The following is a 9839-nucleotide window of genomic DNA, read 5'->3' on the forward strand; positions in this document are numbered from 1 at the left end:
CTAGTCTGACACTGACTCTCCCCATTAGAGGGCTTATAATTCACACAAAAGTCGATTTAGCACCCCACTCGTATTATATCCATACTTGCATGAGGACTTTGCTCATTTAATTATATCTTTTTAAAAAAATTTTTAAAGATTTTATTTATTTATTTGACAGAGATCATAAGTAGGCAGAGAGGCAGGCAGAGGGAGGAGGAAGCCGGATGCCCGCCGAGCCAGAAAGCCTGACGCTGGGTTGGATCCCAGGACCCGGATCATGACCCTAGCCGAAGGCAGAGGCTTCAACCCACCGAACCACCCAGGTGCCCCTAATTATATCTTTTAACAATTTAAAACTTGCATTTATTTTTTGAAAAGGCAATCTGTTCACTGATTGGTAATTTGAAAGGTCGAAAGAATAGATAATCCCCCGGAGCGCCTGGGTGGCTCAGTGGGTTAAGTCTCTGCCTTTGGCTCAGGTCATGATCTCAGGGTCCTGGGATCCAGCCCCGCACCAGGCTCTTTGCTCACTGGGGAGCCTGCTTCCCCCTCTCTCTCTGCCTGCTTGTGATCTCCCTCTGTCAAATAAATAAATAAAATCTAAAAAAGAAAAGAATAGGTAATCCTCTCTCATAGACATCGAGTTCCCCTCCCCAGAGGCAACAGTTAATTCTTCAAGCATCCTTCCTGAGATAGTATATGTGTGTGTGCATGTATATAAGAAGTATAGGAATTATATGTATTATATATATACTTAAGTATAGTGAGTCTACATATTATATAAATATACTTAAGTATATCTGTATATAAAATATTGAGTACTTATATATAGTATATATACTATATACTATGTAAGTATATTAAGTCTATCTATATATAATATAATATATAATTGACATAGATATAGACATAATACATATAATAGATAATATAATACATATACTTAAGTATATTAAGTATATCTATATGTAATATTATATATAGTAGATAGCCTTAAGTATATTCTTTTCTTCCCCTTTTGTACACAAATGCTTTTATGCTGGTCTGCATCTGCACCTTCATCTATCTCCTATACCAAGCTTCATTCTTTTAGACAGCACCATGGTATCCCATTATACAGATGTATTATTTTGGAAAATTCTGGTTGCTTCTGGTCTTTTTCATTACCAGTAATGCTGCAGTGAATAATCCTGTGCTCACGATATCTTGCACCTTTATTACCTGAGGATGGACTCCCTGAAGTGGAATTGCTGTACCCACGAGTAGGTGCATTTACAATTTTGATTGCTATTGCCAAGTGTCCTCCGCTAACTTCTAGTCTTATCAAGAATGTATTAGACTTCCTGTTTCTTTACAGCCTCACCAACACTAGGTTATCAAACTTTTTGACTTTTGCTCTATTTATTTATTTGCTGGTATCTCTTTCTGGTTTCGACCCCTCATTAGGATGAGAGCCCATTACGTTTCCTCAGAACCTAATGTAATATCTGGCCCATAATAGATTCTGAATAGATATTTGATAGTGCTTTTTTAGCAGCATACACTATACACTAAATCAGAATGACACAGAGAAGATCAGCGTGGGCCTTGTACAAGGATGACATCCAAATTCGTGAGTCTTTCCATGCTTTCAGAGAACACATTTTTTTTTAAAGATTTATGTATTTATTTTAGAGAGAGAGAAAGCATGAATGGGAGGGAGAGAGGAGAGGAAGAGAGAGAATCTCAGACTGACTCCACACTGAGCAGGGAGTCTGACAGAGGGTTTGATCTCATGACCCCAAGATCACGACCTGAGCTGAAACCAACTGTGGCACCCATGTGCCCCGAGAAATATCTTAAATGTTCTCACCACCCACACAAATGAAAAGGTAATTAAGTCAGGTGTTGGAGGTGTTAGCTAATCGTATCGTGGTAATCATTTCTCAATATATACATGTATCAAATCGTCACATTGTACACCTTAAACTTATACAGTGTTGTAGATCAATAATATCTTAATAAGCTAGAAAAAAGTGAACCCCTCAAATAAATAAGCCAACAAATATTTGAGAAATACAAGAGTGAGTTTATGAATTATAGTTCTCTATATATGGATTGTAATTACATAATTATAATCTTTAAATCAGAATTAGAAACCACGGCCTTCAATTCTTCCGTTCTGTGAATTTGGGTATGCTGCATTTCTTTTTATTTAAATGTGATCCACACGTACACATGGTCTGAAAGCTTTACAAATTCTTAGAGATAGAAGATTCATTTCATTCCTCCTCCTCCACTGTCCATGTTATTGGAAGGTCAGAACACAGAAATGCTCTCTTTCGGGAGTATTTTGTTTCAAACATCTGGTGATACTGCCTTGATAGAACAGAAAATAAAATCAAACATGAAAAGTTTCATCTACCTCCAAGGAGATTTCTAGAGGGGGGATGACCCTTCAGAGTGGTCCCAAGTCAGGATGAAGGGGCTAGGCTTATAGACCCCCACATGATCAGTCACTAGATGTGCCCTGCCCCAGGCAAGGCGGCCCTCTACAGTAGAAGTCATTCCAGCTGGAGACCATCTGCCCTCAGCATTCCCAGAAGCCAGAGGAATAGTTCTTCATTCCTGCAGGGAGATCCTGGTCATCCAAAGGGTTTTGGTTTTTTTTTTTAATTTTTTTAATTTATTTTCAGCATAACAGTATTCATTGTTTTTGCACCACACCCAGTGCTCCATGCAATCTGTGCCCTCTCCAACACCTACCACCTGGTTCCCCAAACCTCCCACCCCCCACCCCTTCAAACCCCTCAGATTGTTTTTCAGAGTCCATAGTCTCTCATGGTTCACCTCCCCTTCCAATTTCCCTCAACTCCCTTTTCCTCTCTAACTCCCCTTGTCCTCCATGCTATTTGTTATCCTCCACAAATAAGTGAAACCATATGATAATTGACTCTCTCTGCTTGACTTATTTCACTCAGCATAATCCCTTCCAGTCCTGTCCATATTGCTACAAAATTTGGGTATTCATCCTTTCTGATGGAAGCATAATACTCCATAGGGTATATGGACCACATCTTCCTTATCCATTCATCTGTTGAAGGGCATCTTGGTTCTTTCCACAGTTTGGCAACCGTGGCCATTGCTGCTATAAACATTGGGGTACAGATGGCCCTTCTTTTCACTACATCTGTATCTTTGGGATAAATACATAGTAGTGCAATTGCAGGGTCATAGGGAAGCTCTATTTTTAATTTCTTGAGGAATCTCCACACCGCTCTCCAAAGTGGTTGCACCAACTTGCATTCCCACCAACAGTGTAAGAGGGTTCCCCTTTCTCCACATCCTCTCCAACACATGTTGTTTCCTGTCTTGCTAATTTTGGCCATTCTAACTGGTGTAAGGTGGTATCTCAATGTGGTTTTAATTTGAATCTCCCTGATGGCTAGTAATGATGAACATTTTTTCACATGTCTGATAGCCATTTGTATGTCTTCATTGGAGAAGTGTCTGTTCATATCTTCTGCCCATTTTTTATAGGATTGTCTGTTTTGTGTGTGTTGAGTTTGAGGAGTTCTTTATAGATCCTGGATATCAATCTTCTGTCTGTACTGTCATTTGCAAATATCTTCTCCCATTCCATGGGTTGCCTCTTTGTTTTGTTGACTGTATCCTTTGCTGTGCAGAAGCTTTTGATTTTGATGAAGTCCCAAAAGTTCATTTCTGCTTTTGTTTCCTTTGCCTTTGGAGACATATCTTGAAAGAAGTTGCTGTGGCTGCTATCAAAGAGGTTACTGCCTATATTCTCCTCTAGGATTCTGGTGGATTCCTGTCTCACATTCAGGTCTTTTATCCATTTTGAGTTTATCTTTGTGTACAGTGTAAGAGAATGGTTGAGTTTCATTCTTCTACATATAGCTGCATCCAAAGGGTTTTGCCTGAAATGATGGGCAGGTTTTCTCCCTGGCTTGGCCAGACGCTACCCTGAGTCTTTCCTACCTTCTATTTGTGACAGACCGTGGTACTAGGTTAAGATGTTAACCCTCAAATGACAACGGCTTCAGGCCTTCCCCTCACACATCCTCCAGATGAGACATTCTTTCTGCTTCCACTGCACAAATGGCCAGCAGAGAGATTCGTCAGACAAAGAAGTGGCCAAGCTGTAGGAAAACATGTCTGAAGATCAAGCTTGAATCCTTATCCTCGGCTTTCAGGAGATACCATGTCAACAGCCGAAAACACTACGACCATGTGAGGAAATGTCCATAAATTAAAACTCTCACACAAGGCCTTGTGGCTTCTTATAGATAAGACTGAAGCTCTGGAAAGAAGATAAGGATAGAGGTGATATTTAAGGAACTCAGACAATTGGACTGAACCCTTGTTAGTGCACTAGAGCTAACAGAACAACACAGACTGGGTGGCTCCAACAACAGACATTTCTTTTCTCCTAATTCTGGAGGGCAGAAGTCCAAGATCAAGTCATTAGCAGGGTTCCCTTCTCCTGAAGTCTCTCCCTTGACTTTGTTTAATTGACTTCCCTCTGTGTCCACACATGGTCTTTGTAAGGACCTATTTAGCCAGAGCGACTCCATCTTGGTTAAAAGCCATTTTGTTGTTTGTGCAGTAAAACTTAAATTGACCCTGCCCCCCAGAGAAACTTACTTAGAAGCAAGTCTGGGAAACCAGACTTGGTTTCCCAGACTTGGGAATGGTCGGCCAGTTCCTGATAACAGAGCCCAGAATACAAGGACGAATCAGGCCAGGTGGAGACATCCAATCAGCAAAGCACACATGCTGTCTCCCTAACCACCAAAGAATGCAAACTCTGCCTTTAGGGTGCCAAACTTGAGCGCCAATTCTTTTTTTTTTTTTTTAAGATTTTATTTATTTATTTGAAAGAGAGAGAGAGAGAGGAGAAAAGTCAGCAGGAGAAGCAGACTCCCTGCCGAGCAGGGAGCCCCATGTGGGACTCGATCCTGGGACTCCAGGATCATGACCTGAGCTGAAGGCAGTCACTTAACCAATTGAGCCACCCAGGCACCCCTTGAGTGCCAATTCTGACCAGAGTGATAGGTAGTTCAAACAGCTACTATAGGATAAATTGTAATTCAATTGGCCACCTGCGTGTGGTCTAACACGACTATGCAATGTTACAATCTCATTGGCCACCTATGTGTGGCCAGGCTTTTGCTCTATAAAAGTTAGTCTGTGAGGCTGGGAGGGGTCGCTCTCTTTGGAGGTGGCCCTGGCCAGTCAGCCTGACTTCTAATACTTGACATAAAATAAAACTTTAAATAACTTTCACTTTGTCTCAGTCTCGTTTCGTTTAATAACGGACCTAACAGTCTTCCTCTGTCCATGTGTCTGTGTTCTCATCTCCTCTTCTTATGGGACACCAGTCATATGGGATTAGGGCCCTAATGACCACATTTTCAGTTACTTACCACTTGAAAGATATAGTCATAATCTGGTGTACCAGGGTTCTGGGCTTTGGCATATGAATTAGGGGACACAACTGAGCACCTAAGAAACCCTTCCTGAGCTTCTCCATCCTTAAATGGTCTGCCAGCCACTCCACCACCATGGGGTGGCTGCCTCTCCCACACTTTTCCAGCCTGACCACATCTCACTTTTTTCCAGGGTCATGGACTTTGCCTGTAAAGGACCAGCCAGTAAACATGTTAAGCTTGCAGGCCATATGGTTTCTGTCCAACTACTCAACTCTGCGATTACAGCATAAAAGAAGCCATAGATGATATGAATAAATGGATGTGGATGTGTTCCAATAAAATGTTATTTATGGACACTGGAATTTGAATTTCATATAATTTTCACAAGTCATGAAACATTATTTTTATTTTTTTTTTCAACATTCAGAAATTTGAAAACCATTCTTGGTCCAAGGGCCCTAGCAAAATAGACAAGGGGCCATGTATTTTTGGCCATGGGACTGCGGTTGGACAGCCCCGCCCTCTATTCTTTGCTCTCACGTCACTCTTCTTTAAGGTCTCCTGCAGTGCCTAACTCTCTAGACACACCTCAGTCCCTGCCAGGTTCATTCACGTCATTCTCAGCACAGAGACAGTTTCCTTCCTACTAGGAATTCTGGTGCCAGCTGCTAGTAATAAATTATTTAGGTCTGATATCCCCTCTTGATTAAAAACATGTCTTTTTCTCACCATTGTAGAACCAACAAGACCATAACTCACACTGCATCACTAAATAATTCACTTCACACACTTTTATAGAGAACTTTGTCAAGTGTTTTCTGGGTGCCACACACTGTGCTAAGGGCTCTGCAGAACCACTAAATTTACACAGAAACTTCATGACATAAAATATTATTATCTACATTTTGCAGATAAGAAAACTTGGGCTCAGTGAAGTTGAGTAAATATTTCGGGGTCACACAGCTAGGAAGTGATGGAGGCAAATCTGAAACCAGGACTTTCTGTCTCCAAATTCCAGACTTGTAGCCAATGACGCTACACTGTTTCCAAATATTTCCTTTCTCCTTTAAGGACTATGCATGGTGATATCGGGGTGTCAGAACATAAGAATTCTATGGCAGAGACAGCATATTGCCCACAGAGCATCCAGCCCTTTTTTCACTACTAATAGAACCCTAATTCTATTTAGGATAATAATATGCCCACCCAGAAAGGCACATTTGCCACCCTCCCTTACCTGGTGAGATGTAAACAGAAGTCAATAGATGATGTTTCCTGATAAATTCTTTAAAGGGCAATGACTCACCTGGTATGCACACTCTCCCATTCTTCCTGCTTGAGATATGAACATGATGGCTGGTGACTTGGCAACTATCTTGAGCTCCTATGGGCGAAAAAGGATCGCACTATAAGAATAGATGTAGTGGATTTCTAGGAGCTTGAGTCTCTGTTCATGGAGTTACCACTTCAGCCCTCAATTGCCCACCTTAGGACTTACTTCTAGGTGAGAAAAATAAAACCTTTAATAATTATTTATGTCACTAAGTTTCTGTTCTCTATTACTCACGGCCAAAGGGAATTCCTATCTGATATAAGCCCTCTCTAAATCTCACTTCCATAACTACATTTAGAGGACTCACTCTTTAGCATCACTCACTACTGGGCTTCTTGCTTTAGAAGACCCAGAAGGCCATGCTGGCTGGCATTATTTTGCCCCTTTACGTGGACTAATGCCGCTACGTAGCCTTCTTGTCCCTGTGTGCCAGCATGCTGTGGTCAGGCCAGTGGCCACTGGTTCCTGACCAGGCCTAAGAATTTATTACTCAATAACTACCTGAACACTGGCTTGCACTGACTTCGTATCTTCTCCTAGTCCTCCCTTAAAAAGTTCAGTATCTTAGCATCTGTCCTTACTGCTTTGCTCTTGTATAGTTCATTACAGTTTACAAAGCATGTTCACAAGCAGTATTTCTTTTGATTGCCACAGCAGTTTTGAGCAATGAACAGGGACAGTATTTGCTGTGTCCCCATTTAAGAGCTCAGGAGACATGAACTTGGAGAGGTTGAGTAATTCGCTTAATGCACAGAGCCAGCATGCAAACTCGGCACAGAGCCAGCATGCAAACTCGGCCCTTGGGCTCCAAGATTCCCATTTTTCCTATTATGCCAATAGACTTCTTCGATTCTAATGAGAGAAGCCAGAGACACGACTCAGTTCAGGCAACCCCCTTTAAAGCAAATTTGTGTGGCCACCAATTGCCGTCTCTATACACAATATCTGAATTACTCACCATCATCAAAATGATGATGCGCTCGCCTAAATCAGGTGAATGACTACATGGTACCCCGAAAATCAATTAATGTAACACCATCTGTGTCCACTGCACACCTAAATTCTATAATGGCTGATGTGGACTTGAACAAATACTGATGATTCTGTAAACATCCAACAGATGAATCACGTATGTGGGAACAATGGCAGTGGTTTCGCTATTGCTCTGAGTCTCATGGAAGGCAGTGACAAGTGAGGCTGGGAAGATCCTGGCACACAAAGAAAAGAAGGTATGAGAAGAAATTGGCACTTCCCAATTAGTCAGGAGAGGCTTCTTGGGGAGACAGAGTGTCAGACGCTATTTAGTTCACGAATGAAGCAAGCTTAGGAAGATAAGTGCCAGTTCAAACAGACAGAGAGAGGGGAGAATAATAAGAAGAGCTAGCACTACACTTGCATGGTACTAGACAGAGTTCTGAAGTGTGGGAAACAGAAATTGGCTCTGGCTGATGCAAGCACAAAGGGAATTTGCTGAAAAGATACTGGGTAACTTGCATAATTGCCAAGAACTCTGGAGAAGGAGGCTCTAAAAATAGACAGGAACAAAGATGTTAGACAGAACAACTCAAAACCCCAGCCCACAACTAGTCTAGCACTGGACACGGTGTATCAGTTAGCTGTGTCTACAATGATGCTAACACACAGCGACAAACACACAGGGACATATGAGAATACGTGTTTGTTGCCCATGAACTTGGGGTCACGTAAAGGCCGGCAAGCAGCGTTGTAATCTTGACAGGGCCGTTCATGAGGTTCCACGTTGGCCAGCTATTGGCTTTTCAAAGCTAGCCTCACTGGGGGTGATGGGAATGACTCTGCTCCGCTCCACATGTCTCTCATCCTCCACCGTGTCTAGACCAGAGAAGTCCTCGTGGAGATGGCAGAGGAGCAAAGGAATTGCAAAGGCATGTAATGCCCCTTGAGGCTAAAGCTCAGAATTAGAACCACCATCATCTACTTTATCAGCCAAAGCAAATCACAAGACCAGTCTTGGTTTAAAGAGTAGGGAAATAGATTCAGCCCCTTTAATGAAGGAACTGCAACACCACACAATAAAGGCCACGATAGGGGAGTGACACATTGGGACCATCGACACACTCATTCTGCTTCTTATGAGAAACCACCACTGACACATCTATCATCTTGCCCTGAGACTCTATGTGGCCTCCACCACCATCTGCATGGATTCTGCACACTTTTTGCATCCTAGTTCCAGATTCAGGGTTCCAGACCAAGATATTAAGGTAACTGAGACTAGATCATGGAGTTGCATACTAAGCCAGAAACACTGGGAAACTAAATGTCTCCAGTTTTTTCACTTCCTTTGGAGTAGATGGGTCCTGCCTCTCACCAAGCCCGTTGAGGTGGAGAATACCTCACACATAGGAAAGAAGTTCAGATGCCAGATAACCAAAAATCTGACAGCTGTTCTTTAGAACCATCCAGGGTTTGTTGGGGTATATTACAGACTGTCCGCAACTCTTCACTCTTCCTTTTATCCAGCCTTTTGCCATATAACTTGCTTGAAAGCCATGGGCAGGGTGACCCATCTCACTCTAAGATGCTAGACTCAATCAAAATCATTCATGTGCTCACATTGGCTTGTGACTTACGGGACATTAGCAAATGTCCCATAAGCAGACGCTTGCAATGGGCTTGAACAGTAAAGTTTGTTCTCCTGTTCTTCTGCCACCTCCATGGGAACGTGCTCAGGCTGGCCAGACAGAGAATGAGAGACATGTGGGCCTGAGCAAAAGTTATCTCTCAACCTGTCAGCTGATCAGCCAGCTGACAGCCAGGCAAGCTGCAGACATGTGCACAAGCCCAGCCTAGATCAGCAAATCCGTCTTGCCAACAACCCCCAGTGGACCCAAACGCATGAACAATAAACACTTGTTGTCACACGCCCCTGAGATTTTGTGGTCATTTGTTACAAGGTGTTATTTTGACAATGGATAGCTGATACCATCTGCCAGTACTGCGCAGATAAATAAGCTCATTTCATTCTCAATGGACAAGTTAGATAGAATTTTCATTTACTTGGAGAGATTAGGTAAACTGTGTAAAATTACCCAGGATGGATGCCATAGTGG

The 9839-nt window shown here is 42.3% G+C and overlaps 1 non-coding gene across 1 annotated transcript; it reads left to right on the top strand.

The window, feature by feature from the left end:
* The first annotated feature begins 1504 nt into the window (after positions 1-1504).
* Positions 1505-1614, top strand: LOC116869842. The gene has a single exon (XR_004383120.1). It is a non-coding gene; the product is annotated as a U6 spliceosomal RNA (small nuclear RNA).
* The last annotated feature ends 8225 nt before the right edge of the window (positions 1615-9839 follow it).

The sequence above is a fragment of the Lontra canadensis genome, unplaced genomic scaffold (genome assembly GCF_010015895.1).
Source record: "Lontra canadensis isolate GAN:19392208 unplaced genomic scaffold, GSC_riverotter_1.0 scaffold20, whole genome shotgun sequence".
NCBI classification, from domain to species: Eukaryota; Metazoa; Chordata; class Mammalia; order Carnivora; family Mustelidae; genus Lontra; species Lontra canadensis.